Genomic DNA, 10,068 nt, shown 5'->3' with positions numbered 1-10,068 from the left:
TCAATACTACAGCAGACCACCCTTACACCGAGGAACATTTGTCTGAAGGAAGTATCCCATGAGTTTCACCACATTTGTATGGTTGATTTGAGAAATTATAGTAACCTCGTTTATGAATACATGGGTTTCTCTTTATACAATTCGGGAACGTAGTAATTTCAAAAAAATTCCTACGCACACGCAAGATCATGGTGATGCACAGCAACGAGAGGGGAGAGTGTTGTCTACATACCCACGCAGACCGACTGCGGAAGCGTTGACACAACGTAGAGGAAGTAGTCGTACGTCTTCCCGATCCGACCGATCCAAGCACCGTTACTCCGGCACCTCCGAGTTCTTAGCACACGTACAGCTCGATGACGATCCCCGGGCTCCGATCCAGCAAAGCGTCGGGGAGGAGTTTCGTCAGCACGACGGCATGGTGACGATCTTGATGTTCTACCGTCGCAGGGCTTCGCCTAAGCACTGCTACAATATGATCGAGGTGGAATATGGTGGCAGGGGGCACCACACACGGCTAAGGAACGATCTCAATGATCAACTTGTCTGTCTAGGGGTGCCCCCTGCCTCCGTATATAAAGGAGCCAAGGGGAGGGGGCCGTCCGGCCAAGGAGGGCGCGCCAAGGGAGTCCTACTCCCTCTGGGAGTAGGATTCCTCCCCCAATCCTAGTTGGAGTAGGATTCGCTGAGGGGGAAAGAGAGAGAGGGGGCCGGCCACCTCTCCTTGTCCTAATAGGACTAGGGGAGGGGGGAGGCGCGCGGCCCATCTTGGGCTGCCCCTTCTCCTTTCCACTAAAGCCCATTAAGGCCCATACAGCTCCCGGGGGGTTCCGGTAACCTCCCGGTACTCCGGTAAAATACCGATTTCACCCGGAACACTTCGATATCCAAACATAGGCTTCCAATATATCAATCTTTATGTCTCGACCATTTAGAGACTCCTCGTCATGTCCGTGATCACATCCGGGACTCCGAACTAACTTCGGTACATCAAAATGCATAAACTCATAATAACTGTCATCGTCACGTTAAGCGTGCGAACCCTACGGTTCGAGAATAATGCAGACATGACTGAGACACATCTCCGGTCAATAACCAATAGCGGGACCTGGATGCCCATATTGGCTCCTACATATTCTACGAAGATCTTTATCGGTCAGACCGCATAACAACATACGTTGTTCCCTTTGTCATCGGTATGTTACTTGCCCGAGATTCGATCGTCGGTATCCAATACCTAGTTCAATCTCATTACCGGCAAGTCTCTTTACTCGTTCTGTAATACATCATCTCGCAACTAACTCATTGGCTGCAATGCTTGCAAGGCTTATGTGATGTGCATTACCGAGAGGGCCCAGAGATACCTCTCTGACAATCGGAGTGACAAATCCTAATCTCGAAATACGCCAACCCAACATCTACCTTTGGAGACACCTGTAGAGCTCCTTTATAATCACCCAGTTACGTTGTGACGTTTGGTAGCACACAAAGTGTTCCCCCGGTAAACGGGAGTTGCATAATCTCATAGTCATAGGAACATGTATAAGTCATGAAGAAAGCAATAGCAACATACTAAACGATCGGGTGCTAAGCTAATGAAATGGGTCATGTCAATCAGATCATTCAACTAATGATGTGACCTCGTTAATCAAATAACAACACCTTGTTCATGGTTAGGAAACATAACCATCTTTGATCAATGAGCTAGTCAAGTAGAGGCATACTAGTGACACTAAGTTTGTCTATGTATTCACACATGTATTATGTTTCCGGTTAATACAATTCTAGCATGAATAATAAACATTTATCATGATATAAGGAAATAAATAATAACTTTATTATTGCCTCTAGGGCATATTTCCTTCAGTCTCCCACTTGCACTAGAGTCAATAATCTAGATTACACAGTAATAATTCTAACACCCATGGAGCCTTGGTGCTGATCATGTTTTGCTCGTGGAAGAGGCTTAGTCAACGGGTCTGCAACATTCAGATCCGTATATATCTTGCAAATCTCTATGTCTCCCACCTGGACTAGATCCCGGATGGAATTGAAGCGTCTCTTGATGTGCTTGGTCCTCTTGTGAAATCTGGATTCCTTTGCCGAGGTAATTGCACCAGTATTGTCACAAAAGATTTTCATTGGACCCAATGCACTAGGTATGACACCTAGATCAGATATGAACTCCTTCATCCAGACTCCTTCGTTCGCTGCTTCCGAAGCAGCTATGTACTCCGCTTCACATGTAGATCCCGCTACGACGCTTTGTTTAGAACTGCACCAACTGACAGCTCCACCGTTTAATGTAAACACGTATCTGGTTTGCGATTTAGAATCGTCCGGATCAGTGTCTAAGCTTGCATCAACGTAACCTTTTACGGTGAGCTCTTTGTCACCTCCATATACGAGAAACATATCCTTAGTCCTTTTCAGGTATTTCAGGATGTTCTTGACCGCTGTCCAGTGATCCACTCCTGGATTACTTTGGTACCTCCCTGCTAAACTTATAGCAAGGCACACATCAGGTCTGGTACACAGCATTGCATACATGATAGAGCCTATGGCTGAAGCATAGGGAACATCTTTCATTTTCTCTCTATCTTCTGCAGTGGTCGGGCATTGAGTCTGACTCAACTTCACACCTTGTAACACAGGCAAGAACCCTTTCTTTGCTTGATCCACTTTGAACTTCTTCAAAATCTTGTCAAGGTATGTGCTTTGTGAAAGTCCAATTAAGCGTCTTGATCTATCTCTATAGATCGTTATGCCTAATATGTAAGCAGCTTCACCGAGGTCTTTCATTGAAAAACTCTTATTCAAGTATCCCTTTATGCTATCCAGAAATTCTATATCATTTCCAATTAGTAATATGTCATCCACATATAATATTAGAAATGCTACAGAGCTCCCACTCATTTTCTTGTAAATACAGGCTTCACCGAAAGTCTGTATAAAACCAAATGCTTTGATCACACTATCAAAGCGTTTATTCCAACTCCGAGAGGCTTGCACCAGTCCATAAATGGATCGCTGGAGCTTGCACACTTTGTTAGCTCCCTTTGGATCGACAAAACCTTCTGGTTGCATCATATACAACTCTTCTTCTAGAAATCCATTCAGGAATGCAGTTTTGACATCCATCTGCCAAATTTCATAATCATAAAATGCGGCAATTGCTAACATGATTCGGACAGACTTAAGCATCGCTACGGGTGAGAAGGTCTCATCGTAGTCAACCCGTTGAACTTGTCGAAAACCTTTTGCGACAAGTCAAGCTTTGTAGATAGTAACATTACCATCAGCGTCAGTCTTCTTCTTGAAGATCCATTTATTCTCAATTGCTTGCCGATCATCGGGCAAGTCAACCAAAGTCCATACTTTGTTCTCATACATGGATCCCATCTCAGATTTCATGGCTTCAAGCCACTTTGCGGAATCTGGGCTCACCATCGCTTCTTCATAGTTCGTAGGTTCATCATGATCTAGCAACATGATTTCCAGAACAGGATTACCGTACCACTCTGGTGCGGATCTCGCTCTGGTTGATCTACGAGGTTCAGTAGTATCTTGTCCTGAAGTTTCATGATCATCATCATTAGCTTCCTCACTAATTGGTATAGGTGTCGCAGAAACAGTTTTCTGTGATGTACTACTTTCCAATAAGGGAGTAGGTACAGTTACCTCGTCAAGTTCTACTTTCCTCCCACTCACTTCTTTCGAGAGAAACTCCTTCTCTAGAAAGGATCCATTCTTAGCAACGAATGTCTTGCCTTCGGATCTGTGATAGAAGGTGTACCCAACAGTCTCCTTTGGGTATCCTATGAAGACACATTTCTCCGATTTGGGTTTGAGCTTATCAGGTTGAAGCTTTTTCACATAAGCATCGCAGCCCCAAACTTTAAGAAACGACAACTTTGGTTTCTTGCCAAACCACAGTTCATAAGGCGTCGTCTCAATGGATTTTGATGGTGCCCTATTTAACGTGAATGCGGCCGTCTCTAAAGCATAACCCCAAAATGATAGCGGTAAATCAGTAAGAGACATCATAGATCACACCATATCTAGTAAAGTACGATTACGACGTTCGGACACACCATTACGCTGTGGTGTTCCGGGTGGCGTGAGTTGCGAAACTATTCCATAATTTTTCAAATGTACACCAAACTCGTAACTCAAATATTCTCCTCCACGATCAGATCATAGAAACTTTATTTTCTTGTTACGATGATTTTCAACTTCACTCTGAAATTCTTTGAACTTTTCAAATGTTCCAGACTTATGTTTCATTAAGTAGATATACCCATATCTGCTTAAGTCATCTGTGAAGGTGAGAAAATAATGATATCCTCCACGAGCCTCAATATTCATCGGACCACATACATCTGTATGTATGATCTCCAACAAATCTGTTGCTCTCTCCATAGTACCGGAGAACGGTGTTTTAGTCATCTTGCCCATGAGGCACGGTTCGCAAGTACCAAGTGATTCATAATCAAGTGGTTCCAAAAGTCCATCAGTATGGAGTTTCTTCATGCGCTTTATACCGATATGACCTAAACGGCAGTGCCACAAATAAGTTGCACTGTCATTATCAACTCTGCATCTTTTGGCTTCAACATTATGAATATGTGTGTTACTACTATCGAGATTCATCAAAAATAGACCACTCCTCAAAGGTGCATGACCATAAAAGATATTACTCATATATATATAGAACAACCATTATTCTCTGATTTAAATGAATAACCATCTCGCATCAAACAAGATCCAGATATAATGTTCATGCTCAACGCTGGCACCAAATAACAATTACTTAGGTCTAATATTAATCCCGAAGGTAGACGTAGAGGTAGCGTGCCGACCGCGATCACATCGACTTTGGAACTGTTTCCCACGCACATCGTCACCTCGTCCTTCGCCAGTGTTCGCTTAATCCGTAGTCCCTGTTTCGAGTTCCAAATATTAGCAATAGAACCAATATCAAATACCCAGGTGCTACTGCGAGCTCTAGTAAGGTACACATCAATAACATGTATATCACATATACCTTTGTTCACCTTGCCATCCTTCTTATCCGCCAAATACTTGGGGCAGTTCCGCTTCCAGTGACCAGTCTGCTTGGAGTAGAAGCACTCAGTTTCAGGCTTAGGTCCAGACTTGGGTTTCTTCTCCTGAGCAGCAACTTGCTTGCCGTTCTTCTTGAAGTTCCCCTTCTTCTTCCCTTTGCCCTTTTTCTTGAAACTAGTGGTCTTGTTAACCATCAACACTTGATGCTCCTTCTTGATTTCTACCTCCGCACTTTCAGCATTGCGAAGAGCTCGGGAATAGTCTTGTTCATCCCTTGCATATTATAGTTCATCACGAAGCTCTTATAGCTTGGTGGCAGTGATTGGAGAATTCTGTCAATGACGCAATCATCTGGAAGATTAACTCCCATCTGAATCAAGTGATTATTATACCCAGACATTTTGAGTATATGCTCACTGACAGAACTGTTCTCCTCCATCTTGCAGCTATAGAACTTATTGGAGACTTCATATCTCTCAATCCGGGCATTTGCTTGAAATATTAACTTCAACTCCTGGAACATCTCATATGCTCCATGACGTTCAAAACGTCGTTGAAGTCCCGATTCTAAGCCGTAAAGCATGGCACACTGAACTATCGAGTAGTCATCAGCTTTGCTCTGCCAGACGTTCATAACATCTGGTGTTGCTCCAGCAGCAGACCTGGCACCCAGCGGTGCTTCCAGGACGTAATTCTTCTGAGCAGCAATGAGGATAATCCTCAAGTTACGGACCCAGTCCGTGTAATTGCTACCATCATCTTTCAACTTTGCTTTCTCAAGGAACGCATTAAAATTCAACGGAACAACAGCACGAGCCATCTATCTACAATCAACATAAACAAGCAAGATACTATCAGGTACTAAGTTCATGATAAGTTTAAGTTCAATTAATCAAATTACTTAAGAACTCCCACTTAGATAGACATCCCTCTAATCCTCTAAGTGATCACGTGATCCAAATCAACTAAACCATAACCGATCATCACGTGAGATGGAGTAGTTTTCAATGGTGAACATCGTTATGTTGATCATATCTACTATATGATTCATGCTCGACCTTTCGGTCTCTGTGTCCTGAGGCCATATCTGCATATGCTAGGCTCGTCAAGTTTAACCTGAGTATTCTGCGTGTGCAAAACTGGCTTGCACCCGTTGTAGATGGACGTAGAGCTTATCACACCCGATCATCACGTGGTGTCTGGGCACGACGAACTTTGGCAACGGTGCATACTCAGGGAGAACACTTCTTGATAATTTAGTGAGAGATCATCTTATAATGCTACCGTCAATCAAAGCAAGATAAGATGCATAAAAAGATAAACATCACATGCAATCAATATAAGTGATATGATATGGCCATCATCATCTTGTGCTTGTGATCTCCATCTCCGAAGCACCGTCATGATTACCATCATCACCGGCGCGACACCTTGATCTCCATCGTAGCATCGTTGTCGTCTCGCCAATCTTATGCTTCCACAACTATCGCTACCGCTTAGTGATAAAGTAAAGCATTACATCGCGATTGCATTGCATACAATAAAGCGACAACCATATGGCTCCTGCCAGTTGCCGATAACTCGGTTACAAAACATGATCATCTCATACAATAAAATTCATCATCATGCCTTGACCATATCACATCACAACATGCCCTGCAACAACAAGTTAGACGTCCTCTACTTTGTTGTTGCAAGTTTTACGTGGCGGCTACGGGCTTAAGCAAGAACCAATATCACCTACTCATCAAAACCACAACGATAGTTTTGTCAAATAGACTCCGTTTTAACCTTTGCAAGGACCGAGCGTAGCCACACTTGGTTCAACTAAAGTTGGAGAGACAGTCTCCCGCAAGCCACCTATGTGCAAAGCACGTCGGGGGAACCGGTCTCGCGTAAGCGTACGCGTAATGTTGGTCTGGGTCGTCTCGTCCAACAATACCACCGAACCAAAGTATGACATGCTGGTAGGTAGTATGACTTATATCGCCCACAACTCACTTGTGTTCTACTCGTGCATATAACATCAAACCATAAAACCTAGGCTCGGATGCCACTGTTGGGGAACGTAGTAATTTTAAAAAAATTCCTACGCACACGCAAGATCATGGTGATGCACAGCAACGAGAGGGGAGAGTGTTGTCTACGTACCCACCCAGACCGACTGCGGAAGCATTGACACAACGTAGAGGAAGTAGTCGTACGTCTTCCCGATCCGACTGATCCAAGCACCGTTACTCCGGCACCTCCGGGTTCTTAGCACACGTACAACTCGATGACGATCCCCGGGCTCCGATCCAGCAAAGCGTCGGAGAGGAGTTCTGTCAGCACGACGGCGTGGTGACGATCTTGATGTTCTACCGTCGCAGGGCTTCACCTAAGCACTGCTACAATATGATCGAGGTGGAATATGGTGGCAGGGGGCACCGCACACGGCTAAGGAACGATCTCAATGATCAACTTGTCTGTCTAGGGGTGCCCCTGCCTCCGTATATAAAGGAGCCAAGGGAAGGGGGCCGGCTGGCCAAGGAGGGCGCGCCAAGGGAGTCCTACTCCCTTTGGGAGTAGGATTCCTCCCCCAATCCTAGTTGGAGTAGGATTCGCTGAGGGGGAAAGAGAGAGAGGGGGGCCGGCCACCTCTCCTTGTCCTAATAGGACTAGGGGAGGGGGGAGGCGCGCGGCCCATCTTGGGCTGCCCCTTCTCCTTTCCACTAAAGCCCATTAAGGCCCATACAGCTCCCGGGGGGTTCCGGTAACCTCCCGGTACTCCGGTAAAATACCGATTTCACCCGGAACACTTCCGATATCCAAACATAGGCTTCCAATATATCAATCTTTATGTCTCGACCATTTCGAGACTCCTCGTCATGTCCGTGATCACATCCGGGACTCCGAACTAACTTCGGTACATCAAAATGCATAAACTCATAATAACTGTCATCGTAACGTTAAGCGTGCGGACCCTACGGTTCGAGAATAATGCAGACATGACTGAGACACATCTCCGGTCAATAACCAATAGCGGGACCTGGATGCCCATATTGGCTCCTACATATTCTACGAAGATCTTTATCGGTCAGACCGCATAACAACATACATTGTTCCCTTTGTCATCGGTATGTTACTTGCCCGAGATTCGATCGTCGGTATCCAATACCTAGTTCAATCTCGTTACCGGCAAGTCTCTTTACTCGTTCTGTAATACATCATCTCGCAACTAACTCATTGGCTGCAATGCTTGCAAGGCTTATGTGATGTGCATTACCGAGAGGGCCCAGAGATACCTCTCTGACAATCGGAGTGACAAATCCTAATCTCGAAATACGCCAACCCAACATCTACCTTTGGAGACACCTTTAGAGCTCCTTTATAATCACCCAGTTACGTTGTGATGTTTGGTAGCACACAAAGTTTTCCTCCGGTAAATGGGAGTTGCATAATCTCATAGTCATAGGAACATGTATAAGTCATGAAGAAAGCAATAGCAACATACTAAACGATCGGGTGCTAAGCTAATGAAATGGGTCATGTCAATCAGATCATTCAACTAATGATGTGACCTTGTTAATCAAATAACAACACCTTGTTCATGGTTAGGAAACATAACCATCTTTGATCAACGAGCTAGTCAAGTAGAGGCATACTAGTGACACTAAGTTTGTCTATGTATTCACACATGTATTATGTTTCCGGTTAATACAATTCTAGCATGAATAATAAACATTTATCGTGATATAAGGAAATAAATAATAACTTTATTATTGCCTCTAGGGCATATTTCCTTCATATACTACAATAGTATTTGATTTCTCGATGGCAACAACATGTAGGTCTAGAAGTTCTCTATGCATGACACCATGTCTGCCACCATCAACCTCAAGAGACTTGACAAAATAATTTCTGGCCTTCTCTACATATCCAAAGGTAAACATCGTTCCTTCCTTCCCTAATATATGCCTTTGATATTTACATACTACAATAGCAACCTATGATTTTGGTTGAATAACCGACGTGGGGGAGGGGAGGAGGCGTTCATGTATAGAGTAGTGTTAGGTTAGATGTAGTGCTAGGACTTCATGTGGGCATCTGGCTTTGTGCCATTTGCGAGTTGGTTTCTCACTCTTGCGTCTCTCCTCTATGGTGGAGGTCGGCTGTGGAGGATATGGATTGTGCAACAGCTCCTCAATAATCTCTATGGAGAACTAGTTTTGGTTGGTGCATCCCCCATCTAGCCCTCTTCTTCGACCTGCCGTGGTTATGGCACAAGGGGAGGTGGATTTGTATCAAGTGATCTTTGATCTGGAGCTCAAGGGTGAGTTGAAGTTGGTTTTATGGTTCGTCTTCGGCTATCTTATATTGTTGCTCCAATCTCAGCAGCTGGAACCATGGATAAAAAAGTTCTCAAGTCTCAAATGGACCCTACGAGTGGCTAGGGTGGAACACTAGGCTAAGGTGGATTTGCCGAAGAAAATGACACCCCAATTTCAACCTCCATTAGGGAGACAATCTTCTCCTTGCAGATGCCAAGGATTTGGCCGAAGATCGTGGTAATAGCATCTCCAGCGAGGTCTTCTAGAGCATTATTAGGACTCAATTGCATTTTCGTCATATCATTTTGGGGTCATGTTTGATAAAGGGAGGATCATGTTGTAATTTTTATTTCCTCTGGGATTCTTTGTGCAGTGTTGTAACTCCTTTGATTTATTAATGCCACCCTTGTTAAAAAGGATGAACCTGTGAATGTTACCGATTTGTGATGCCAACAAAATGTGATTTATTAATGCCACCCTTGTTAAAAAGGATGAACCTTTGATTTATTAACTCCTTTGATTTATTAATGTTACTTTCAATCTACGTCATAATCATCCAGCGCATCTCATGTAGCCACACACTCCACTTCAACCTTCCCTCTCCCTCTCGCTTGCTCTCACACACCTTTTTTGTGTCTCGTACCTCTCTTATTGTCGTTCACATTGACAACCCCACAAACAACAACATGGA

The sequence above is a fragment of the Triticum dicoccoides genome, chromosome 2A, assembly GCF_002162155.2.
Source record: "Triticum dicoccoides isolate Atlit2015 ecotype Zavitan chromosome 2A, WEW_v2.0, whole genome shotgun sequence".
Classification (NCBI taxonomy): domain Eukaryota; kingdom Viridiplantae; phylum Streptophyta; class Magnoliopsida; order Poales; family Poaceae; genus Triticum; species Triticum dicoccoides.
This window is presented reverse-complemented; position numbering follows the sequence as displayed.